The 27,011-nt window shown below is 41.5% G+C and overlaps 1 long non-coding RNA gene across 4 annotated transcripts; it reads right to left on the reverse strand.

Annotated features, from left to right (window-relative positions):
• Positions 1-2,893: 2,893 nt before the first annotated feature.
• LOC135319415 (uncharacterized) lies at positions 2,894-26,835 on the reverse strand. 4 transcript variants are annotated; one of them, XR_010378000.1, is made up of 7 exons: positions 26,394-26,835; positions 25,300-25,424; positions 24,475-24,585; positions 14,888-14,983; positions 9,897-10,037; positions 6,803-6,976; positions 2,894-3,880 (listed from the first exon to the last, which is right to left on the reverse strand). It is a non-coding gene; the product is annotated as an uncharacterized LOC135319415 (long non-coding RNA). The 4 variants fall into 4 exon arrangements; XR_010377999.1 differs by lacking the exons at positions 2,894-3,880; positions 6,803-6,976 and having other exon boundaries at positions 9,642-10,037; positions 26,394-26,822; XR_010378001.1 differs by lacking the exons at positions 2,894-3,880; positions 6,803-6,976; positions 9,897-10,037 and adding an exon at positions 12,059-12,334 and having other exon boundaries at positions 26,394-26,826.
• Positions 26,836-27,011: the final 176 nt, after the last annotated feature.

Below are 27,011 nucleotides of genomic sequence, written 5' to 3' on the forward strand. Positions count from 1 at the left end.
TAAATCAGTATCTGGAAAAGAACAAAACAACCAAATTCAGTGTACTTATTATCTAGTAGAGGGCTTCGTTCAATAACATACTTTTGACTGATATTTGAAAAATTGAAAGATCTCCTTGAAGGTTAGAGTTAGGAAGAAGGGATATTGTATTTATGTTGTTAATAGATATCAGTTGAATGGCCAAAATATTTTGTCAATGAGCTAGTGTTAACTGAACATTTACTGTGTTCAGAGTTCTGGATGTGGCCAATTGCAGGGGATGCTTGAAATAGCTTTTGGACATTTCTGAAATGACTCTGGCTTTATCATTTCACTGGGTCAAAATGTTAAATGGTCAGCACAGGTTCTCAGCTTCCAGGCAGTTTAGAACATAGTGCCTGAATGTTTTTTCATCCACTACCCTCTAAAAGGATTTTGAAACACTGTGTCCTTTCCTCATCCATTTAAAAAGATAATATGTAAAAATTTTATCTTGACTTTAAATCATTATAAAAGATGGTGCTTCTTACATTATAAATATTGATTTACAAAAACCACTCTTTTTAATGTACACAATGGAAGCTAAATTAAATACCAAAGTGATTTTGTATCTACCGTGTCATCCATAAAAAAAAAAAAAAACACATTATAAACAAACTCTTCTAGAAAAGCCAGGAATTTTACATAGTTGTTTCCCTTGCAGAACTCATTTCATTCCTCTTCTCCTATAAAACTTAATCCCCATATAACATTCTTGTGTTTGATATCTTTTATTGATTACAAGTGCATTCTTAGCTCACTCTCATCCATGTACACCCACCCCTTGGCTCAGGACACCTGCTGGACATTGGTTGAACATCAATTTCACCTTTTCTGTCTCTTACTTCAAGAGACAGAAAAGGTCCTCACAAAATTGGGAAGGAGGAAAAAGAAAAGTAGAAAAGGAAATCAGTGCAGGACCTGACTTTTGGTGAGGGAGCTAAAAAGGGGAAAACACTGTTTTACTGGGACACACACAGAGAGATCAGTTGGGATTGAAGGAGATCCAATGAGGGTGAGAGGAGTGCACAGCAGATGCCTGGCTGACAGAACTGAAAGAAACCAGCACAAAATATCCCTGTAATCAATCCCCAGACCTTGACTTGAGCTGCTGATGCTGAGCTAGGAATGTCTGCTGAAGCTGAGGGAGAGGGCTGAAGCTGATGGCACAGACTGAGTCTCATGGGGTTGGAGTGTGTTGTTTTCTGTGATTGGTAGTGTCTACAGAACAGAACTGCCTGGGACCTGAATTCAAAAAGCAACATTGCTGACGCACATGGTGTGGATTATCTAGGTATCTCATGGACATATTCACGATCTCTGCAGGTCCAGGGCCAAATTTGGCATTTTTGCAATAGAAGAGAAGCACGGCTCTATCAGAACCATCATAATTTTGGTCTGAGGGACCCAGGGGAAGTTCGGGTTGAAATCAGAATCCATGGCCAAAGAACCTGCATATTTCATAGGCACAACTGTGATTTTTATTGGGTCCAAGGCAGAGGGTGTGGATATGCTCTGTGGTTGTCTTGGCGGTCCCATGCCACAAGGAAGAGAGAGCCAAGAGCAGAGATCTGGGTGCACAGAAGGGGAAGTTGAAGCCTTTCCATCAGCCTTGTCTACCACATGCAAATGTAACAATAGGGATGGCACTGACCTGGTACTTCACTGAGGACCCAGCTGGGGGACTGAAGGATCATTACAGCAGGCCCTAGTGCATGATATCTTTAGATTTGTTTCCACTGGTGTTTCTGTGTAGAATTTGGACATTCCCATGGCAATAGAAAGGACAAAGGAACTGTTATGAGTGTGTATTGGAAACATTCCAACACCACATACCACAGCCTGCACCCCAGAAATGGTTTGGAAGTCTCAATTCCAATAAAAGGAGAAGCCCTAGCCACTCTCCAATCTGTGATAAACACCTAATCAAAATGAGGCTCTGTTAAAAAACAAAAGTAGATTGTGTTCACCACAACAAAAACCACATTGGCAATCATAGAAATAACAGGCAATGCACTCACAAGAATGACATGGCACCACACCATACCAAAAACAGATCTCACAGCAATATCATGGAAATGTGCGCAGCCAACATAGGAAATCTTCCACTTAAAAAAAGCCCTTCAAGTCTACAACAGATAACTGACAATCTTTAACCCATAAAGATAGAGAGATATAATAAAATGAAAAAGAATAACCATTCCCAGACCCAACCTCCAACATACTTGGAAACTGAACAAAAAATAAATTAAAAAAAGGAAGCATGTGAACACCCTTATCTACAGAACAGACTGAAATAAAAATTAGATTATGACTACTTCTTAAAAAAAGTTTTAGTTTTCTAAAATGTCTGAATTTTCAAAGCCACATTTTATATTCTCCACCAACTTTTTCTTGTCAATGAGCCTGAGTAAGGTGTTCACTCAGTGACCAAGAAGATCTCAGGTGTTGTCAGCAGGACCTAAAGCAAGCCTCCTCCTACTTGCTTCATCAAAAGAAAATCGACCTATAGTACCTGCCACTGAGCCAAGAAAACAGGCAGTGAAAAGACATTCAATGTTGTTAATCATCAGAGAAATGCAAATTAAAACCACAGGGAGATATTACCTCGTGTCTACCAGGATGGCTATCATCAAAAAGACCACAAAACCACAAACATTCAGCAACAATGTGGAGAAAAGGGAACCCATATATACTGTTGGTGTATAGTTTATACAGAGACTAGTGTGTGAGAGCTGAGTCCTGGAGGCCTGTGATTTATCCAGGAGGTCAAGTCATTGCAGGCAGCATGTGCTGCTTGAAGCCAATTTTCAGCCCTGGCTGTCCATGGGCATCAGTCTCCTCAGGAGCTGAGTCCCCCGAAATCACACACCCCCACCCAGAGATTCTGATATAATTGGCCCAGGCATCCAGATTTGAAAAGCTTCCCACTTGATTCAATGTGTAGTCACATTGAGAGACACTGTGAGCAACTAGTTCACTCTGGGTTTAGTCAGTATAGTTTATACACCCAAACTAGGAAAAGAAGGAACAATAGAAATGCAAACTATTACAACCACTATGGAAAACAGGACGGTGGCTTCTCAAAAAACTAAAAATAGAACTAATATATGATCTAGCAATTCCACTTCTGGGTATTCATCCAAAGAAAATGAAAACATTAACCTAAAAATATATATGAACCCCAATGTTCATGGTAACCTTATTTACAATTGCCAAGATATGGAAGCAAACTAAGTGTCCATCAACAGATGACTGGATAAAGAAGTTGTGGTATATATAAAATGGAATATTACTGAGCCATAAAAAAGAATGAAATGTTGCCATCTGCAACAATATAGATGGACTTGTGGAGTATTATGCTGAGTGAAATAAGTCAGACAGAAAAAACAAATACTGTAGAATATCACTTATATATGAACTCTGAAAAAGAAAACTAGTGAACATAACAACAACAACAACAACAAAAAACAGACTCACAGGTATGGAGAACAAACTAATGGGTATCCATGGAGACAGGGAAGAGGGGAGGGCAAGACTGGGATAGGGAATTAAGAGGTACAAACTACTACTTATACAATAAATAAGCTACAAGGATATGTTATACAGCACAGGGAATATAGCTGATATCTTATGATAACTATAAATGGAGTATAACCTTTAAAAACTGCAACCTGGAACTTATATAATATTGTACATCAACCCTACCTCAATTAGAAAAACGTCAAAGACCAGTTTGCCCCATGTGACCCAGGTCCCTCCAGTTTTGCCTCCTTTTCCTATCTGTAGGGCTCAGTGTCATCATCTGTTAAATAAGGTACTCAGGCTAGAAGGCCAGCTCTACTTCAAGAATCCTGTAAATCTATTGAAAGCAAACTAAATGATCAAATGAGAAAACTCAACCCCAGCATGAGCAATCCTTACTGCTGGCAGATGTTCCATCTCCACCATGATGAAATGAGGACTAGATAGTGCACACTTGTTCCTTGCTTTCATGGACAGGAAGACACAGCTGATGTTATGTGAGATTTAAGAAGTAGGGAGAACAAGCCACATACTGCACTAAACTTAATACTCTCATCTGCCTTTGCTTTCCCTTCCTTGCACATTTACTGGAGGTGAGATGTGTTTAATTAAGGTTATATACCAATAAAAACCAAATTATTATTTGCTTTTACCCATCAAATTTGTCTATATAGAAAATGTTTTCCAATAATAAAAATAACATTTATTAACCATAAAATTTCAAATAATTTTAAAACACAAAGAGTAGAAAGTAAGAGTTATCCATCTCTTGCCCAGATATATTTTATTTCCTTTAAGGAGTTTAACACGTATCATTCAATACCTTTTCTTATATATATATACATAAAGTATATTTTAAATAAAATGAAATAATACTATGTGTAAATTTTACAACTTGCTTTTTCATTTGACAATATATACTGTAGACATCTTTTCATTTGAATTTACATTGCTTTACCTCATTCTTTTTAAAGGCTGAATAGTATTCTACTGTCCAGATGAAATAAACTGTATTAAGCCCTCCCTACTGAGCCTGGTCCTCTCCTCCCTAAGGTGCAGGCCCCTGCATCTGTGAAGGGGAGACGTGGTCTTGGGGGAAGAGCAGGATGTGCAGACAGAGGTGAGCAGGCAGGGAAGCAGGGCCAGCTGACTGCCACTTTCTGCCCCTCCCCTCTGGCTTTCAGCAACACTTCCTTCATCCTACAGTTACATGAACTGCCTTTTTCTCCTTTCAAGTTTCAAAATTCCCTGCACTCAAAGAATTTTGGAGAAACATTACATGAGCATTTTCTGATTGTTCATTTCAGATTCCTCCTTCTCTCTGACAACACATCTGGCGCTAATCTAAATACTCATGAAGCAAGACCAGCGAACTCACAGAAAGCAAGAGGGGAAGGAACCCCTTGATCTTTCAGTCAACATGGAGGGTTAAAATTGTCCAATTTAAAAATACAGCTGGGCAGATAAGAATAAGAGATACTAGAATATTTAAATCAAATACTTCTGGCTAACTGAGTTATATTGCCAAGCATTTAAGTCACCCTCACTCCAAGAAAAATATTTTACCAGGAATCTGGCCCTTAACAAATCCTATAAAACAGAAGTCAAATAGGACTATCTGCAGACTGATGGTAAGGGTCTATTATTCTCAGAATGCTGGGCTTTTAATTTCAGAATGAAATCCAAGCATGTTACCCAAGCAGCTTATACCTTATATAGCAGATGGTGGACATCAATGGGACAGTTCTGTGTTACTTTGTCAACAACATCTGAGATGGATTGCATAAAATCCGGGTTGGTGAACAGAATTTTGTACAGATATAAAAGAAACAATACACATTTCTCTCAACAACTTTTTTAAAATGTAACTTTAACAAATACAGAATTCACTATGCCTTTTAAACCATCACATTGGAATGAATGTGTCAAATTAATCCAAGTGACTCTGGGCATGGAGTGATGGTGATATGTCCCTTCAAGAGATGAAATGTGTGGGTTTAGAGAGGGAAAAGAAATCAAACAGTAACGAAGACAGACCAGCCCTGCATTAGAATACACAGTGACTCAAACTTTATACGAGATTGTAAAAAGCAAGTGCTCAGTGTATGTGGCATGTAATGAAAAATATTGTAGATAATGAGCATGTGATGTATAGACACTAATGTCATGAAAAGTTAGCCAGGATATAAGAAAAAACCTAGTCAGTGACTCACACTGTAAATCTGAGCTAGAAGACTGGGAATGGGGAATGGTGGTGCCTTCTAGGTGAAACAATCAATATGGTAATAACCATGTTATTAACTAAAAAATCTTACATTCAATTCCATAAGTGAAATAAGCTAAAGTATAAGTAATTCAATTACAAAATTCTTAAAAATGCTTTAAAAATCATGAAAAGTGTCAATGTGCTCGAGGGAAGAAGAAGGCGCCATGCAGCTGTTCACTGGACTTTGCTGGTTTATGTCTATTTTAACTGAAGACTATCACGAGCGAATGAGTGCCGTGATATCAGGTACTGTCAGACATACATTGTGTGCCATTTCCCTGAACAGTCACACACATCGAAGAACAGGCAGTGGTTTGTATTTACCTATTAAATGTAAACTGAATGAGGCAGAAAAATATACCAAAATACAAATAAAGTCCATTTTACTTAAACCTTAAAATATTGCCTCTTAGTTACTGCTTTTACAAACGCAGTAATAATTCTTTGTGACTACTTGCTAAACTGATGATATCTTTAATTCTTCTTTCCAAGGCTGTCCTCAGACAGAAGTTTTATCTAACTTGCAGCAGGGAACACAGCAGGACCAGCTGTACTGGGTTAAATGTTGGACTGAGGATGGATCGTCATGTGTGATGGGAAGGTTATACGTACACTATCGTACTCTTATACAGAGGCAAATTCCAATCAGTCCTCGAGATAAACTAGTTTTCATATCAGTAGGAGAAGAATTTCAAATCCATTCTCTTCTATTGCTCTTAAAGCTTCTTCCTAACTGCTCTTGGTTTAACCAACCATTAACTGTTTAACAGATAGCCAGACCCAAAGAGGAGCACGATGAAACACCCAGTCAAGTGCGTGGACCATGCAGGAGCCAGAGCAGCCACTGAAGCTGCAGCCTACACTCCCAAGGTCCTCCCTGAAAGGTGGCCACCTCACTCGGGAGCCCCACGGGGAGCCACTCTTGCACACACGAGGTGACAGCATTGCTCCACACACGTCATTCTCTGCACACTCAGAAAGCAAACGTCTTACCTCTGGGTGAAAGAAAATTTCAGGGCCTGGGAAACTTTCCTAGCCAACATCAATAATGAATTTCTTCTGGCTTATGGCATTGTTCCCTGTTTGCTGTTTGATCCACTTCCGCTGATCCACGTCATACTTGGCAAACTTCTTGACTATATTGGGGCAAATGTGACAGTACCTCTCCTGCAGACACACACACAGAGATGTCACCAGGCATTAGCGGCCACCCAGTCTGCCCTCCGGCAAACACCCAGTAACTCCAGCACCACAAACCCCCGACATCAGTCCTGCCCAAGGCCACAGCTACAAGGGACACTTACTGGGCTCAGTGATGTCTAACAGCTATGCTCTGGCCACGTACTCTGCTTTCTTTCCAGCTCTGATGTTAGTCCCAGCCTCACTGTGTCACATGTTGCTGCCTACTATCTGAGATGATGTCTGACGGTGCCTATCAAGTCCCTAGTCTCCATCTCCTCTCTTCTTACTCCTTGTATGCCCCCACGTGGCACCTGCCCAGGCACTCGCTGCCACCCACTGGGACAAGCAGACCCGCATCGCAGCCCAACCCAGATCTGAAGGCAGCAGATCTGGCCCTGTGGTCACCACATCCGATTGGCAGGGGGTTAACCTGCTCTGCGGTCTGACACAGCACACTCAGTGGCTCCATGACAGAGAGTTAGTGAGTGCCTAGGCACGTGGGATGCACAAGTGAATAAAACACACACAGACCCCTGCCCACTGGCCCATACACTGGCTGAGATTCAGAGTAACAAGTGACAGTGATAAATAAGTAAATGGCAGAGCACTTTATAAGGTGCTGGGACCATGAACCAAAGGAAAGCCCGACTTTGACAGGATGGAGCTGCCACACATTGGGGCATGAGAACCCGCTCAGTGCCAGCCCCAGCCTGTGCTGTGCAAAGTGTTTCCTCAGCTGGTGATGCCTGACTGGGGGTCTCTGGGTTGATCATCTGTCCTTAGAGCTAACCTCGCAAGAACCGCAGTTGGCCCCTGGGTACCGGATTCTGAAAGTCAGCTTCCTGTGGGCCAGGTGGGCTTTGTTCAATGCCTGCACTCTGTCAGGCCGAAAGCTGGTGCTCAGGAGGACCTCTGAAGGCATTTTCATGATACTAAGTTCAAAATTTCTTAGAATCCCTGAAATGAAACCTAATACCATCCTTGGTATACTCTGCACAACTGTAAGACTGATGGGCCAGACTTGCTACACACCCCTGTGCTCACTGATAACTGAGTGAGTGGGTCACCCCATACAACTTCAAATCTACCAGGCTGAGGGCAGAAACAGTAAGTTGTCCTAAGACACCAGGTCAATGTCTCGCAGCAACTCAGAGGCTTAACTGAAGGCAGGAAGTGCCTCCACAGTGTTGATGGTGTGCAGTGTGTCAGCCCCAAGTCCTGGACCACCACTGTCCCCACCAACAGAATCCACGCATCCACAGGCCCACTCCTGCCCACAGGGGCAACAAGACACAGGGTAACTCTGACCCACTCCCACAGAGGGAAGTGGGGCAAGAACTAACTGACAGCAGGGATGGGGTGGCTGACCTGCAGGGAACACAAGGAGCTCTTCCACTGCCTACCTTCATGGCTGAGTGATACATTGTCACTGCCCAAATGGGCCAAACCTGGTTCAGGGTCAGAGATGGACCCCAGAGAGCCAGTGAGGAAGGTAAAGCCCACCACGAGGACTAGGAGAGCAGCCTCTGTCACAGTCAGCATACTCAGGGCCCTTCTCACCTGCATGGCCACCCCGACAGTCAGGAGCCAGAGGCTGTGAGACATATTGGTAACAGGAATGGGGAGGTGAGGGAACTTGGGTCAACTATCCAAATTTATTTCCTTGAAGAAACACAAGGAAAGGACTAGGGGAAGTTCTAGGAAATATTTTAACATAAAAAGAAAGTCTTATGCTACTTCTGTAAACCTTCCCCCAGGGGGAAAGGATTGACTCCCATGGGCTGCCCAGGACCACACACCCAAGCTGTGAAGTGACCCATCCCTGGAAACTCTAGTCCTGGGTACACCCGGGTACCCAGCCACCCTACTCACATGGGCCCTGACTCGCACCTGTGCACCCTGTCCTAAAAATACCTCTCCGTCCACCAAGAGTGTCATGCAAAATGTGGGACTCCCCCCAGGCACTAGCTTTCCTTCAACCAGCTTGTTACTGGGTGCAAAAGTGGGAGGGAAGGGGGGAGGCTAACCTCCCTTAAACTCCCCTGCAGCTCAGAAACTGTGTGTTCAAGGTCACATGTCACTTCCATGCTTAAATTTTTCTCCAAAAACAAAATCTTTGCTCTTCATATAATAATTATCCTTGTATTAATAAGAATCTCTTCATTTTGACTAAAACAAAACAAAAACAAAACAGTAATTTGTCCTGATTTTGCAACCTGAAGAGAAAATTGCTTTGAAAGGGGTCTGTCAACTGCTACCTACAGAGTGACACAAAGACCAAACCGATGGATCAGTCAAGTGGGCATTTTAAATAAGGACCAATGAGCCATTTTCCTCCGAATCTTACTGATTTAATTTTAGAGCTTCCTGTAACTCCTCCAGCATGGTAACGGAGTCTAGAAAACACAGGTGGACTCTGTTCAATGATTCACCCTAGAACAGCATCACTCTGAATGGTAATTCTCAGGGTACAGAACCACACACAGCAAGAGCTGGAAATGAGTTTGAATTCTGGCTGACTGCACAGGATTCCTCACAGTCACTGCTGCTGCTGTCTGCTCCTTACTCAGGAAATGAAGCCTGGAGGGAGAGGTGCAAGACACATTGGCTAATTGAAGGTTCTGTCTAATCAGGCTCCAATTAGATGACATCGTACTAGGCAGGATGCTCAATACCAGTTATCAAGCTGCTCTCATTTACAGCTGGAGAACTCCACAAGCATCCATGTTCAGAGAAGAGGCTAAGCTTTCAGCCCCTTAATTCAAGTGGTAAACAGATGGAGACCCACATTCATGGGGAGGGGAGGGAAGGCACAGTGGGAGCAGGGGTGGTGGCCACAAGGGGAAGTGTGCAAACACTATTTCTCTCTCACCACCAAACTGGCCCATTTCCCATCTGTTTTTACCTTAATGGCCTTTGTGGTCTCCAGTGGTTGCTCAGGAGGGATTCCCACCTCCCTCTCCCTTGGCAGCTGTTGAATGAAATACATATCTCTACCTGCAATAGGGATGTGTTTGATGCAGCTTCCAATTACCTAACCTTCCACCTGGGGAGACAGAGAAGCAAAACACCATGTGAGTAACTCCAGGAGGAAAGCCCTCCCTGGACTCTAAGTTAGACTCCTGCCCCCACCTGCCCTGGCAATGCAAGCATTTACTGAATCTCCACTCTGTGCAAAGCTCAGGACTGGGGGAGGGGGAATAAAATGACCATGCATGCAATTCCATTAGGAGAACCTGAGATGCTCTGTAAGCAAACAAAGTGGCCTTTCCATTAGGAATGTGAAGAGAAAACCACAGAAGGCAGTTAATTTCCAAAATGCTGCTGTCTGTCCGAACAATGGGTCATTTTATTGTTCCTCTAACAAAAAGGAAAAAGTTTTAACTATTAATTTTATAAACATTTTTATTGAGTTATAGGCATTTTACAATGTTTTGTCAAATTCCAGTGTAGAGCACAATTTTTCAGTTATACATGAACATATATATATTCATTGTCACTTTTTTTTTTTTGCTGTTTAACTATTAATTTTTAAACCAACTACAAATTGGCTTGCATTTAAAAGTCAACCACCTGGTTAGCATGCAGGACTTAGAGTGTGACAACCTGGACTCAGATCCTGGTTCCACATCTGTGGGCAGAGTAACCATGGCCACATCTGTTAACACATATGTTTCAGCCTTGGCACCTTCACCCATCATATGCGGTGAGTGGGTGCACAGAAGAGACCCAGTGACAGGCAGCAGGTCAAGTACACAGCATGGTTTAGGCATGCATTAAAGACTCAATAACCGATCTGCTCACTCTTGTAAGAGCTGCACTTGGTAGGAAGGAACAGTCTGGCAGGTTCCCCTCAACCCTATGCTATGTGAGATCCATGCTGGGGGGAGTTTGGATCCGCTCACCCAGCTGCCCTCCCGGACCAGTGACCAGGCTGTCAGCCGTCACCAGCAGGAGAAGGCCAGGAGCTGTTGTGTGGTCCCAGGTCCTCATCAGCCCCCTGGGGTGCCACTCAACATGCAGGCCACCGGCTGGGAAGGTCCAGCTCGTGCTGGTGGGAGTAGCTGTGCAGAGTGGACAATGTCCCCACCTGCACCAGGTAGAGGAGGCACTCTGAGCTCCCTGATGGCACTGGCTGCTTGTCACACACTCATGGAGACAGAAGGCTGGAGCAAATCCTCATCCATCTGACAGATGGATCAGTTCCACTATGTACAAGCACAGTTACCACTGAAGTTGCAAGAACAGGTGACTGAATTCCTCTTATGTCTTCTGAGGTGCCCAGCTTCTAGAAGTGAGAGAGTGTGTAGCCTTTCTCAGGAGCCCAAGCCAATTGTAAAATATTTAATATCAAGATAAAAGATATGTACACATTATTAAAATAAAAAAATCATAAGAACAGTAGCTCTCGCAAACAGAAACTATTCACAATTTCTATACTCAATACATTACATATAACATTTTCTAAAATTAATTCAACCCATGTTGAGTATCAGCTTCATCACAGATTAAATATATTAAAACAACCCACAGCCAATGGTAGGAAAACAAGTAAGTGAGTTGTGCTACACCCACATGATGGGCTGTCAGGTAGTTACTAAATATCTTTCCACAGAGTATTTAACCATAAAGATACATCAGGGATAAGTCAATATGCAAAATACAACCTCAGGAGCACATTGTACAATTAGAACATGAAATCAGATGGAGGGTATCCCAACTGTGCTTAAAATGTGTATCGTGTGTCTAAGAAAAAGAGCTCAGTAGACTATACCAAAAAAGTGTGGCACAGTCCTCTGGGCAGGTTTGTGGGTCATTCTATTTTCTTCTTTACATTTCTCCATTTTACCTAAATTTTGTACAGTAAATGTAATTTTTATAAATAGGGGGAAAAAACTGCATTAAGAAACAGATAAAAATTTGAACAGCAACTTTCTCTGTGGGCCTGCACATAGTGTGAAACTTGTTTCAGATGCACAGGGGAGGCCAGGAAGCAGACCCACAGGCACAGGCCCTGACCTTGGCCTGCACTGACCTCTGAGGACGTGACCTCAGAGAGAAGCCAGGCAGGACCACACAGCAAGTGGCACCTAAACACCTCACACCCAGGAGGGGGCAGTGTTCTGAGACTGGATGAAGGGGCTGCGAGCACAGAGCATGCTCTGCAGGCCTCCTGCCTCTCCTCACCCCCGGGCAAAGGGGACACTGGCAGGGTGCAATGACAGAGGGGAAAGATTTGGCTTTTTCCTCCTGACTGTAGACACATCAGCCTCCCCCTGCAGTGATTTCTGAACTTTGAGGTATTAAAGCACCAGCATATTAGTACATCATCTCTGCAACGTCCTGAAATAAAAGAGTGACTATTTTTTAAATGAAATAAATGAATTGTTTAAAAAAAAAAACGTTTGCATTTTTTAAATTTGTCTTAGTTGATTTACAAAATTCTGTTAGTTTCCAGTGTATAGCATAGTGATTCATTTATTGCATTTTTAAAAGGAGCTTAGCACATAAACACACAAACCTATATTTGCACAAAAGATACTTGTAATACACAAAATAACAAACATTAGTATCAGGGGTTGCCTCCAAGAAGGGACGTGGAGAAGGAAAGGCAGGTCTGAATTCCCAATGTAACCCCCTCCAGATAGCTTCAATTTATTAAAAAAAAAAAACTTTAAATAATTCATTTAACTAGTCCATTGTACCAAATATATATGTATAGTCTCTTGAAGCCTGAATTAGAAATCACTTCTGTTATATTTTGAAAATTAAAACCAAAAAGTGACATTGCAGAGCATCCTGCAAGTCAAGGTGAACAATCTCTCCTTCTTGGCTCTTAAAAAATTTTTAAAAAGCAAGAAACAAATCCTCTCCAGAGGATTGTCACAGAACACAAAATCATCCTCCAAATGTTCATGTGCCACACCCACTGATACCCAGATTACAGTTCAGAATGAAAGTCAGGAAAACCCTCCTGGCAAAGTGACACCGGGGCCAAGCAGAGCCCAGGGACATCAGACGACTGCTGACAACAGACTGCACAAATCTGCTACTGCCAATTTCCAACTGCCAGTGCCACAGACACTAGGCATCTTCCACTTTCTCACACAACTGTGTTTAAAGGCTCTTGTTACCTTTGCTAAGTACAGGTATGTCTTCAAAAGTGGTGCTTTAATTAACAGAAGGGTTTTTTTCTTTCACTGCTTCCTTCATCTCAAATCAGGTTAGGCCCACAGACAGAGCAGAACTCGCTGCCCTACTGACCATTGGGATAGCGTGAGTGACCCCATCCCTGCTGTCAATGATGATTCCTGTTAATGTGTGTTCACCAACTTGTCATGATGTCCAGTACACAGCTAAGGCCAGCACTGCCTTCACAAATACCACAGAGACCATCAGCATGGGGACTTTCTCAAGTGTTCCACAAGCCTATCTTCAGGTTTGAGCAATAAGCCCTTTCTTTCTTACTGAGTCTGAATGACCTTTCCCTTCCCTACCTTCCATCTTCCTCCCAAATCCAAATTCCAAAGTGGACAACTAACATGTAAATTCTGTGCACCTAATCTGGAGGAGTCAACTTCTCAGTAAGATAAATCAAAGCTTTGCAAAGAAAAGCCAGAGAGAAAGGAATTTTATTGTGGTATCAGGAGGTTTTAATTTCTAATCCACTGGTTCCCAGTGTGGGTCCACAGATGGATTGCAATAAGACTACTTGTGGGGACTTTAGAAAGACAAAATACTGGGCCTGGCACCCAGAAATTCTCATCTGGCAGAACCAGGATAGTGGTTCTCAGCCAGGTGCAATTTTGCCCCCAAGGAGCACCTGGCAATATCTGGTGCCATTTCTCGCTGTCACACTTGAGGGAGGGGAGGCTGGTGGTGGTGCTTCCCCTGGTGGGTCAAGACCAGAGATGCTGCTAGACATCCCACAACACACAGCTCAGTACCCTCCCCTCCCCTGAGGACTGCCCGATCCAAAATTTTGAGGCTGGAAACCCGTGGTCTGATATAAATTCTGAGAATGTGTATTTTGAAAAAAACACTTTTGAGGAGACCTTGCTGCATAGATCACTTTGAGAACCACTGGGCCAGTGTTTCCTGAAGTGTCTCCTAGTCCATGGAACAGAAAGAGCTTAGGGGCGGGGGAATATTTCTGGTTAAATTTGGAAGTGGTGGAATAAACAGAGTTTTCTAATGTAGGCATTTTCAGAGCCTTTAAGACATCACTGTCTACTGAGAACCACCACACAGAGGACACAGCATGTGGAATCTTCCAAGTTAAACATCTATGCAACTCCTCCTCTTTTTTCCTACAAGTAAGGGAATAGAATATGCAGGAAGCATTTTGGAAAACAATTTTATCATTTATTCCCCCAAATTTCAGTCAATTCCCTTATATAGAGGCAGATACATTACACCTAAAAACAACAAACCCCCCCACGAAGAACAAGCAGCTTCAGGGGAAGTTCTGCAAACTCATGGAACCACAGGAGCTCAGATCCACAAAGGGAAACCCTTGAAAGACATTTATTTTGTTTCATTTTGTTTTGTTTTAACAGATTCTATAGTATATTTTCTTTTTTATGATCAGAAGTAAAAAAAGCCAAAGAACCACACCTACATCTTGATCTTGTCTTCCTGAGGAGACCTTAGATTCTAATGAATGTAAACAGACAAAAGCTGGACAAACTCTACACCAGCAGTAAAAACATAAATCACAGAAATTGCTCTGTACAGTGTTTGAGCTCAGACCTGAATGGGATGAGTTCGTGTGCACTTGAGTGCATGGGAAAGGAAACCACACCACACAATCTTACAGAGGCCTCTAGAATCACCATTTCTTCCACATTAGACAACTAAGGTCACTTGGGAATCATGAAAGTCACTTGTCCTTACCTGAACTGCAATGTAGAGTCCCGGTACATTAAATAATTTGAACATAATTTCTGCAAGATATTCTTTATTTTCTGGTGTATTCAGAGGAGGTTCTGTCTGTAAGGAAATATTCACTATATTTAGTGTTCACCCAAATTTCATGTAATTACACCAGAACCGCAAAAAGTTAATCTAAAAGCATGTTCATTAAGATGCTGCACAACTCCTTAATTTGACAGACAGAGAACACCCAGAGTGATTGATTAAACATATTTTGGCTGTGAGGTTTAAAATCTTTGAGAGAGCAAAGCCTCTCTAAACACTTCTGCTCTTACTAATCCCCCCCAAAACAAGAACAAGCTACAGAAAAGGAAACTTCTCCTCGGATAACAGAACACCCAAACACCATGAATCTGAAGAGACGTGCACTGAGCTGCCAAGGGCAATAACAGCCCCACTGAGACCAGATGAGTGAGGACATGGAAAGGGAACACCAGTGACTTCAGATACCAGGCAATATCCAGTTCTCCAGAGAAGAGCAAAAGCAGAGAGCCCTTGCTTGGATTCAGAGTAGTCTGAGCAGCACAGCTGCAGGAGCCTCGCTCCCCAGGCCCCTCCCCTCAGAGCACAGGCAGCAACGTGAGAAGTTACACCTCCACCATCTGCTGTGAGAAAGACAAGCCTGGGACAGAAGCTGCTTCAGCCAGACACTGCCCACCACCCAGCCTAAACCCAACACACAGCCAGTTCAGAAAGATCTCCCCTCACTCAAAGATGAGGAAAGAACACAAAAAGACTAGCCAAACATCAAATAAAAACACTCATAGAAAAAGAGAGGGGAGAGAGAAAATAGGAAAAAACAAATGGCAGATAAAAAACATGTAACCAGAAAAATATAAAAATAAAGCAGATGAAAATCATGACATAGATATCCGAGTTTTTTGAAATGTCTATTTAAAATAATAACTATTATCTAATAGGAGGAAATTAACAGGATTACAGAAAGATAAAAATAAATAAAACTGCTTTTTGTCATTCAGCAATATGTTGAACATTTTTCCACGTTAATAAATATGGATTTACATCACATATTTAAGCTAGGGAAAAAAAGAGAGAAAAAAGGAGAAAAAAAACAACAAAGAAAGGAAAAAAAAATCTAGGCCTTTTGGCAAAAAAATAAATAAATAAAAATCCACATTACCCTTTGTTATATACTGAGCTGTGTGTCCCAAAACTCTTATGCTGAAGCTGCAACCCTCAGGTGACTGTGTTTGGAGATGAAGCCCCTAGAGGGGTAATCCAGGATCAGTGAGGTCACAGGACAGCACTAACATCTCTGCAGGAAAAGGCAGAGGGATCAGGGAGCTATCTCTCACTCACACACAGAGGAAGAGCCACACAAGGACCTGGTGAGAAGGAGGCCATCTGCAAGCCAGGAAGAGAGATCTGACCATAAACCAACCATGATGGCACCTTGATCTCAGACCTAAAGCCCCCAGAGCTGTGAGAAAACAACTGTCTGTTGTTGAAGCCACTCAGCCTATGGTGTTTTGTTAGGCTTATTGAGCAGAGCAACATACTCTTAAAGCAGGAAAAGGGCAGCCTGTCTTGGCCATTGGCACAGCCGCATGCAGGACACTGGGACACACAGGGCCACATTTACAGACTTTTCTGGCAGGAAAATATGACCCCAGAATTCTATATCTGGCCACACTGCCAGTCAAGTCTGTTGCAAAAACAAAATATCTTTAAACATACAACAACTTGAGAGAATCTGGTTTCTATGAACCCTTCATGAATTAACCATCAGACAATAAGCTTTAGCCAAATAATAAGAATGCATAAAGTACAGCCAAAGACTTACAGTGAGCAAGTAGTCCATTTAAGATGTAGGGATAAATGCTTTTCTCTTCTGGGAGAATCTATAGCTATAGAACAGAATGTAAATATTATAAATTAAAACAACAGGAGTAGTATCAAGTTGACAGGCACAGATGGAAAGGAGGAAAATATAAAGACACTGATGCCCTTGTGTCATGGAATCAAAAGATATTGTTTTCTTGTTAGAGCAGCAGAGACACCAGTAAACACAAAGTCACAAACATAAATATCAGAGTAAGTTCACTAACATAAACAATCAAAAGCAGGTGATAGAAGAAAGGAGGAGGAGGTAAGAAATGTGGCCATGTACCAACGTGGTCACTAAGCACAGTAGGAAGTAATCATCCCTAAACAAATACAGGTAAATATCTTATACAAAAGTACAGTTATGTTAAAATATGTTTTACCAATTATCAGAACGAATATGCACCCAATAGAAACCAAAGAGAAAGCCAAGCCTGAGTTTTAAAATATCCATATATAAATAAAACACACTAAAACCAGAAAGCACAGCACCAGAAAAGCAGCTGGGTCCACACATGCCTGCCACACAGCCCAGGCCATTTCAGCACGGGCAACGGGAGAGCTCCAACTCCAATCAGCCCAGCTACACCCCACCTTTGATTTTACCAAGTTTGGAAAGTGATTTCCTCTCTCCATGCATAATTAGCACTGACTTCACAGGAGTCTAAACAAAGTGCTCATGGCAGCACCTGGCATGGGGAACGTACTCAGTGAAAGTGCATTATTATCACTAAAATCATCAGCATGTACCAGTGAGAAACTCACCTACTGAAAAGAAAGTCTCTGAACTAAGACTATGAGACAAAATCAAATTCCATTGTCAAGCCAAGGGACATCTAAAACAAGGTGCCTCAGAGAGGTGCACAGTTGTCACAGCTTCCAAGATCAGAAACAACATAACTGCACATAACTAGGAACTGATTACATAGATTAGGTCACATCCATAAAATGTAACACTTTGCAGCAATTAAAAAGGATGGGCAGTGTGTCTGCAGATATGAAACAATATCTACTATAAATTTGCTACATGAAAATAGGCCTCTCCATACATACACATTCTTAAATATACTTCTGTATCTAAAACATTTTTTAAAAAAGCAAGGTGTATGAGGGAGAGAAATGAGGAGCTGTTTATGGGCACAAAGTTTCGATCTTGCAAGATGGAAAAGTTCTAGAGTTCTGTTACACCACAATATCAATGTAGGTAACGTTACCAAATGATACATTTAAAACTGTGTTAAGTGGGTAAATTTCATATATTTCAAATTATAATTTCTAAAATTTTTAAAGTAAAAATCAAAATGTACCATAGTGTGTCAATTTTGTTACCATTTTATGAAACAAGTTTATGTATAATCCATGTGCCTGCACATAATTATTGCTGGTTAAGCACCAGTAAACTTGGTTTCCTCCAGGAAGGGGATCTGGAAGGCAACACAGAAGTGGGAAGGAGACACTCTTGCACTGGAAATCCTACTCACCTTTTGAATTCTGTGCTGTGTGTATGTTAACTCTTCAAGCAAATAATCAAATCTGGCTATCAACTAGCTGGGGGCTTTAGTTTATACTCCTGTCTGATACAAAGCTCAAACATCATGCCCCAAGTAAGTTTTAATTACTCTAATTAGAATCAATACACTCCCTGAATGGGAGAGAGAAAGCAATCTTAAGACATAGACAAGAAATAATAAAGTCATCAAAAGCAGATTGTAAGTAAGTGATCTAAATGTCATTCAACAACACATTACTTATTTTAATGTGCGTACCTCAAGGGGCTGAGATCAAATTAGTTAATACCTTAATGTTCCCAGTACACATTTAGCTCTGTGTTAGTGATTACTATATCAGATTTTTTTTTTTTTAGTTTTCTTTCATTTAAAGCACATGAAGAATAGCTGTGGATTCCAATATTTAGGTTACAATATATCTCCTTATGGCACCTCCTATCAACCTGAAAAACAGGCCTAATAACTAACTACCTCACAATTGTCTGTGGGATTAAATAAGTGAGTTAATTCATGCAAATATTTGGTGGGGAGAGGGCTGGGCCTTTAGCAAGTGCTGAATATATCAACAATCAACTGTAATATCAAGAATATATCTCAGGCCAGAAGAAATTGAATGTATTAACTCCAGAGACCTAGAGTCTTCTCTTACCTTGAAGAGGAATCCAAGCACCTTAATAAGTTAATTTTATAAACATAACATTTAAACTGATTAGAGGGGGGAATAGGATGAAGAGAGGAAGGCTAGAAAGGTATGCAAAGTGGGAGCACAGTCATGCAATGTTTCCTTCCTGCCTGGTTTAAAAAAAAATGTGAGCCTATAGAAGGCATTCCAACAAGAAGTAGATTAACCCTGGCTCTGGATTCTTCCTGGGTTTAATTTCAGTGTCAAGTGATGTTCCAAATAAATCCCAGATGAATGAAAAAAATATATATAAACATCAAAGGAAAGTAGGTTTACTTACATAAAAATTTACAATTATAGATGTTCAAAAACATAACCTACAAAAAATCAAGTAAGAAAAAGTATTTGCTTATGACAAAAAATTCTTATCTGTTATATGAAAGAGTTCAACCATAAACAGATTGTGGCCATACATACAACAGAATATTATTCAGCCCTAAAAAGGGAAGGAAATTCTGACACATGCTACAATGTGGCTGAACCCTGAAGACCTTATACAAAGTGAAATAAGCCAGTCATGAAAGGACTAATACTGGATGATTCCACTTATATGAGGACCCAGAATAGTTACAGTCATAGAGACAGAGGGGGGATGGTGGGGGCTAGGGCTGGGGGAAGGGGAAAGAGAGTTATTCTTTAATGTGGACAGAGTTTCAGTTTGGAAGATGAAGAAGTTCCTGAGATGGATGGTGGTGATGGTTGCACAACAATGTCAATGTACTCAACTCACCAAACTGTAAATTCAGAAATGGTTAAAATGGTAAATTTTATGGTGTGTGCATTTTATCACAAAAGAAAAATTTAAGTAGAAAAAAGTTCAAAGAAATCATAGCAACAATAAAAGCAATAAAACACTGATATGTACAAAACCCAGGACATGAATAGGCAATTCACAAAGGAGAAAATACAACTAATAAATACATGAAAAACTGTTTAAGATCAAAGTTATTCAAACTTCAAATTAAAAAGTCAAATAATCAAAAGTGATATTAATCAATCCTAAGAGTTCAAATAATGTGGCTTCTTGTACACTGAAGATTTCAGTGTGAAATGGTATACCAGAAATTCAAAATTATTAACACATCTGGACCTCCAAACTATATATATATAAAATTTTTATATTCTTAATATAAAAATGCTCTAAATATAGAAAAAATGTGCAAAGATTACTTTATGTTATGTCTTACAAAACCAAGAAACTGGAAACAAAAGTAAACATCTAAAAACAGTGGGGCTGCTAAACAGACAGGAAACAACCACTGGATACATGATTGCATGACCATTAAAGTGAGGATTATGAAAACCGTGCAAGAAAATGGGGGAGAGGGATGGAGGACACAATATTGAATGCAAAATCATATAAAAACATGAGTGAAAAGATTAAGTATAGCTATACTAAATGTTAATATTTATGATAATGGGATAGGAGTGTGAAAAGCCCCACAAGCATCTTCCAAATTTTCTAAATCGCACTTATAGTTCTATAATAAGAAAAAATTTCATTACAAGAGTTGTGAAACCCTGAGTTACAGCCTGTGTGCGAAGGCCACAGAAACTCCCAATACAACTTCCTGGTTTATTTCTCCACAGGCGGAGAAGCTAACAGAAGAAAGACTTCACCCCAGGGCAGAAGCCACAGCACATCCTGGTGTGGCTTTTCCCTAGCCTGTTGGCTCTGTAACGTGGAAAACACTTTCCATATCCAACCACAGTTGTGAAGACAGCTGAATTCTTGATCTGCCACTGTCTTCATACCTGTAGTCACATCTTTATGGCAGGCACTGCAATTTCCCTACCCAGTATCTATTCTGCCTTCTGCCTTAATGACAGACCACTGATCAATCACAGGCCCAGAAAACAGCATTTCCCAGACTTCCTGGTGTACAGGGATGGCTAAGTAAGTTCTGGCCAATAAGAAGCAAAAGTTATTGGATGTGTCTTCTGGGAAAGCTCCTTACAAGGTTGAAGGTAGACTCATGTAGTAGGCCCACTTCTGCTCTTAACCCCTTCTTTCCTGGAATATGGAGGTGATGACTGGACCTGCAGCAGCTAACTTGTGATCTAAGGCAATCTTAGAATGGAAGCCGTATGCTAAATATACTAGAGCACACAGATCCCTAATGACACCAGGAAGCTGACATACCAGCACTGCCCTCCCTACTACAAATGACTTTAAGAAAAATAAAACCTTTAACTTGCTTAAATCACTGATTTTTGCACTTTAGTACGTGCTGCCAAACAATTCACCATCTGTGAAGAACTAACATTAAAATCTATACACTTCCATTAAGAGAATGTTTACAATAAAATTAGGTTCTCCTGGTTCCTGGATCAAATTCAGCGTTATTAAAGACACATTCTCTGGGTTCTCAGAACCATAATCATAAAACTATGTTTTCCTCAATCCTCCTTTTCTCCTATGTTTACCACCAGTAATTGTTCCTTTAGAGGACTAATTTAAATAAAACCTTCCAAAAACCATTATTTATATATAACGAGATCTAAATTGGAGATATCAAGTTTTTCTTATTTTTTAAATACTGAAGCATATGATTAAAACTTCACATGAATGCAAGTTACATAAGCATTTTTATTCATAATAATGGTAAAATATCATCAAGTATTAATTCAAAAATGAATAATTAGTCAGTACTATAAAAATCAATCCATATTTCTGGATAAAGAAAGCAAGCTGAACACATGCAACTAATATTGCTCCAGTCCCAAACCTCTCCATAACTGCAGTAAAGAAACATTTTTAAAAACATAAATCCTCAAGGAAGGGCAAGTAGGAGTGGAGATGACAATATACTGAAAATGGGAAGAACACGGGCCAGCAGTAACAGACTCAGCAGCGCCAAGGATGTCCAGCTCCACACCAGCCAGTGCTAGTGTACAGGACAGAGCAGGTCTGAGCCACCCTCATGAACCAGGAAGGGAGTTACTGCGGTAAGCCAGGACAAGCCACATGTCATGGTGATTATTATGTGTCAGCCTGACTGGGCTAAGGGGTACCCTGAGAGCTGGTAAACCATTCTTTCTGGGGTGTGCCTGAGAGGGTGTCTCTGGAAGAGCTTAGCATGCAGCAGACTGAGTTTGGAGACCTGCCCTTGCCAATGTGGGTGGGCAGCACACAGGCTACTGAGGACTTGATTGGAACAAAAGGATGAAGGAAGGGTGATCCTCCATCCCTGAGCTGGGACACACATCTTTCCTGCTCTCAGGTGGATGGCAGAGCTCCTGGTTCCCAGCATCCTTGGGCAGCACTGCTGCTTGCTCTTTCTCTCCTGATTCATATTCAAAAAGGTTTGCAAATCTCCTCTACAGTTACAATTCAATTTCCCTTCAAGAGCACTGCAGTTCTTTAGAATATATGATTCTGTCTTGAACTCTGGGCAATTCAGTATTAGAGAAAAGAGTGTGGTTCCCATTTGCTATCTGTTTAGTCCACGTGACCAACATGAGTTGAGTCTCTGAAACTTCTTGAAAAGCATGAGCCGTACTGAGCTCATTCCCACCATGGATGTGCAGATGTCTGTCATGGCAGTCAGAAGGGACAATTTCATAGGCTACTGAGGGAACTTTAATTTAAAACTTTTAGACTCTTTTACACCAAGAAGCCATTAGCTGATGTAGTGGTTCAGTAAATGTCTTCAATGAATTTCTGGACATGGCCACAAATCCCTGTACCTGCTTCACTCCCCTTCAATTATCCCATTAACTGATGAGGAAGGACATAAGCCTGAGATAAAACCACCCTTCTCATAACTTCCTCTGTCACATCATGCAGCAAACCCATCTGCTAACTTCAAAGTACAATACATGTAACACAATATTTTCTTATGTTTAACGTAATAAACTTGATTATTTTTGAACATTCACTTCAGATACTCATTTTTGGCAAAGGACTTAAGCTTTTCCATATTCATACCAAACACCTCCAGTTCGTTCCCAGCAATTGGTTTTATTGTACTGCGGTGTATATGCCAGCTAGAGCAGAAAATTCCTGGTAGGAAAAATTTCCTGTGGGCTGTGTCCTGGTGATTGCATTTGCTCCACAGGCCTAAGACTCAGACTCCCTCTGAGCAGAGAGGGATGGGGCAGGCAGGGAGAGAAAGCTGGGCCCCAGGCCCATGCCTGGAGTCCTGTCAACAGGTAGTTATGTGATGTACAAGAGAAGGGAACATGCCAAACATGGCAGGTGGGAGTCTGTAATATGTTTTGGCTGTAAAGACAAAGCCACTCAGACATACTGTCAGTTTCCTGGCTCCATGTATTTTACATAAACCATCGTAGATATACAGGAGAGAAAATACACAGTGGCCTGTAAAACACAGTACTTGGACGTGGCAATTCCTAGTTGTGAAGATACAGGCAGGAAAAAGCTTAGAGCACTTTCAAGGACTTGATTTAATAGACACGAAATATATAGATTCCACTAACTACCATAACAGCCTTGTACTTAACATATTTTAAGCCAGATAATTCTAAAGAATATTTCATATTTAACATTAGAAAGAATTATATGATTGGATCAGGGACCATTTGACAATGCACTAGCATGGAAAAAATGCAAAGCTAAATTATGTAGGTTTTAATGTGCAGCTTATGTTACATGCAATTGCTCTCCTTAAAGTAAGTGTTTTATACATGTAATTAATTTTAACTTAAAAAGAACATAAAACAATGAAAACAGGATCCACAACCAAGAGACACTTCTCTTCATTTCTCTGTATTGTTTTATTTCATCTGAACAAGATCAATTACATCCACAATATCAGGGCCCATAACTCAGCTCAGTGTTAGTGTGAGATTTAACCTTGGCAAAACAGCACCTTGACTCAGCTCCCTCTGCTGTAAGAAGCAAAGGTCAGAGCCATCCAGTTATTTCAGGAGGATACCTAACTACACAGGTGGTTTCCTACCCAAACCCATTCCTTCCTCCTCATTCCTTGCTGCTGGAGGCCGGTTTAGGTACTTACCTCTTGGGGCCAGGTGATGAGATGTGATCCCCTCACCAGCAACAGGAGAGAATCTTGACTCATCAAAATGTACCAAAGTAATTTTGTTCCCCTCTAGGGCCCACACTGGGCATGGACAGACAGGGCAAATCTGCTAGGAAGGTTTCTGAGGAAGGGAGTCTTAATTCTAAAACTCTGAAAGTAAATTCACCAAGAGTCAGTACAGGAACTCGGGCAGCCACCCTGGGGCCTGAGGGGAACCAGCACAAGAGGCCAAACAGGTGAATTAGGCTGGGTTCTCACCTCCATCTCTGAGCTGCTCAAGTAACCAGCCCTGAGTGGCCTGACCCTGGCATCCTGTTTTGTGGGATAATAAGCCCTCTTTGATTTTGGACATTTTGGTTGAGCCTTCTGTTATTTGCCCAAAAAGCACTCCAACTCATACAAAGAGCTTTAGTGGGAATTAAAAACTCCCCAGGGAAGAAGATCCTGGGTTTAAAATCTAAGCAACCCAGAATCCACAGGGCTCTTCTCTCAGTCCCAGTTACTCACCATCAAAAAGTGATGGCCCTCAGGTTCAGCTCAGGGAAAGTTAAAAATAACTTATTCCATGAACCTCTCCATTAGATCCCAGTCTTCAATTATTCCATGTCTTTTTGGCCACTAAAGCAAGAGAAATCAAACTATGTCAAGTTTCAGTCCATGTCAGTAAGAGCAACAGTTTTAAAAGCACTGGCCCAGAAGAGACTGAGTTATTAGAGAAAACAGGTCCTTTGCACTGGGTGAATGTTAATTTATGTAAAGAAATAACAGGCACTTTACCAGAAATATTAAGTTATATTATCATTTATATTCTACTTCACATCTCTAAGTACAAAGTATCATCTTAACAGTGGAGTAATAGATGCAAAAGTACAGCTAATCCGCCATACCGTTCCATTTGGAGTTTGGAGGTTTTTAGAACAAATACCTAGTTAAACAATTTTAGTGTTTCTTTTTAATTAATCAATCTACAGCTCTTCTACATCTGACAGGTCAGTGAGTCAACCTGCAATTTTCCACAGAAGCAGGTCTTGCTCTCACACGAAGCCCAGCATTCCCAGAGTCAATCCTGCATTCTGGGGTTTTGTAAATTCACCTGATTCCCCACATGAAAAATACCTTGTTCAACTAACACAACACTGTAAATCAACTATACTTCAATTTTGAAAAATACCCCATTCAAAACCAAAAACAACAAAACCTCTTTTCCAACACAAGAATCAAATACACAGCTCACAATTACAATTGCTATGAAATCTACCATTTTGCATGATTCATCCTACTCTCTGTTCTTGGTGATACACTTACAGAAGCAAATCCCGGTGGGGAGTTTACCTTTGTGGCATATGTGGGTTTATCTATGGCTTCATCCCCTATGAAAAAGTCCAGGTCATCAACTCTCCTCAGCACCCTCCTTTGGGCTTGGTCAACCACCTTTGCTGACTCTCTGATGGCAATACCTTAGGGAGAACAACACAAAGATTTCCGTCTGCATCCATACTCATTTCAAGGGTCAAGGAAGCATAATATAACCCCTGTGTATGTACAAGTAAATTTTCAATGTCAGGGTCTTATTTGGAGTTGAGTGTGTTCACAGAAAAGACGCTATCACAGAGCACATAAAGTAATACAGAAACCTTTCTTATGTTCTGGTATTATTTTTAGTGCGGCACAAAGGAGCCTAGCTGGTCTGCTTTTAATACTGACAAAAGATGAATTACTAAATTTTTCAGTTTCATCTGAAAAAACATCCCTCATGATAGTGAAGTAAAAAGCACATATCAATCGGTTCCAAATTTTAGAATACAACGTAGAAGGACACAAAATTAAAAATATAATGTGAAAGAAGAAAGTAAACTGAAAAATGCTCATACACTCAAGTCATTTTAATAAAACTGTGTCACACAGATTTAAGATATATTTTTATTCTTGTTACAAAATCACTAAAAGAAAAAACTGAGGTTGCTGACTAATATCTGACAAGAAAAATTCAATAATCAAACAACTGTATTATGTAAAAATATTAATGGCTTTATGATATATTATTTTAATAACAGTTTAACCACAATATTTAGGAATATACTTATAGTTAATAATCATATGAAACTTCACTGTAGAATTTAACATCTAATGAAATGTGGAAAGCTTCATGAAGATTCAATTTTCCATTTAAATTCCTAACCCCTGGTCACACTTTGCTTTCCCATAAACTCATCTTCACCAAATTTATTCCAAAACAAATGAGTAAACATATACAACTATTTTTAAATGTAGATTATTTGTAGTTCCCAACTTATTAGAAATGAAGAATAACAGCAAAGCTAAGGGAGTGAATTTTAACCCTTGCCCTCAGAAAGGCATCTTGAAATAATAGCTTGAAAAGGTAGGAAAAAAAAAAAGAGGTACAGGACAGAAATCACTTTGCTCACCTCCTCTTCTGACTCCATCTCACTGCCGCACTTGGTCCAGAAGCTTTCAACTTACAGAAGGTGGCACAAACCCAAAGCGCAGGATTTCTGCAGGACTAAGGCAGCAGGCGTGACGTGGACGTGCTGGGGGCGGAGCCCAGAGGAAGCATCCGGGGCAGAAGCAGCGGGCGTGCCAGGACCACGAGGCCGAGAGTGGGGCTGGGGAGGTCTGGAGGGCCGGGACGAACTGCCTCAACTGCAGCCACAAACACACCCGTCCCCGAACACAGACCCCGCCACGGGCGGCGCACTGACGGGCACCGCGCAGCCACCTGTGCACACGCAGCACGTCAGAGGGCCCTGGCGGGACGGCCCGCAGCCGACACCAAACGCCTCGCGCGGCCGCGGCGCTGCTGCCGGGCCGGCGGGAGCCCCTGCAGCCGTCTCCCCGCACCTCGCGCCCCGCTCCGCCCTGGGCGGCGGCGGCAGCGGCGGGAGCCGGGGAGAGCGGGCGGCGGGCTCCGGGACTGACCGGCCGCGCCGCCCTGCGCCCCGACTCGCCCTCGCCCCCGCGCCCCGGCGGGGTGGCGGCCTCCGCAGGGGCCGCGGCAGCGAGAGCCCGCCTCTGCGATGAGGTCC

The sequence above is a fragment of the Camelus dromedarius genome, chromosome 26 (assembly GCF_036321535.1).
Source record: "Camelus dromedarius isolate mCamDro1 chromosome 26, mCamDro1.pat, whole genome shotgun sequence".
NCBI classification, from domain to species: Eukaryota; Metazoa; Chordata; class Mammalia; order Artiodactyla; family Camelidae; genus Camelus; species Camelus dromedarius.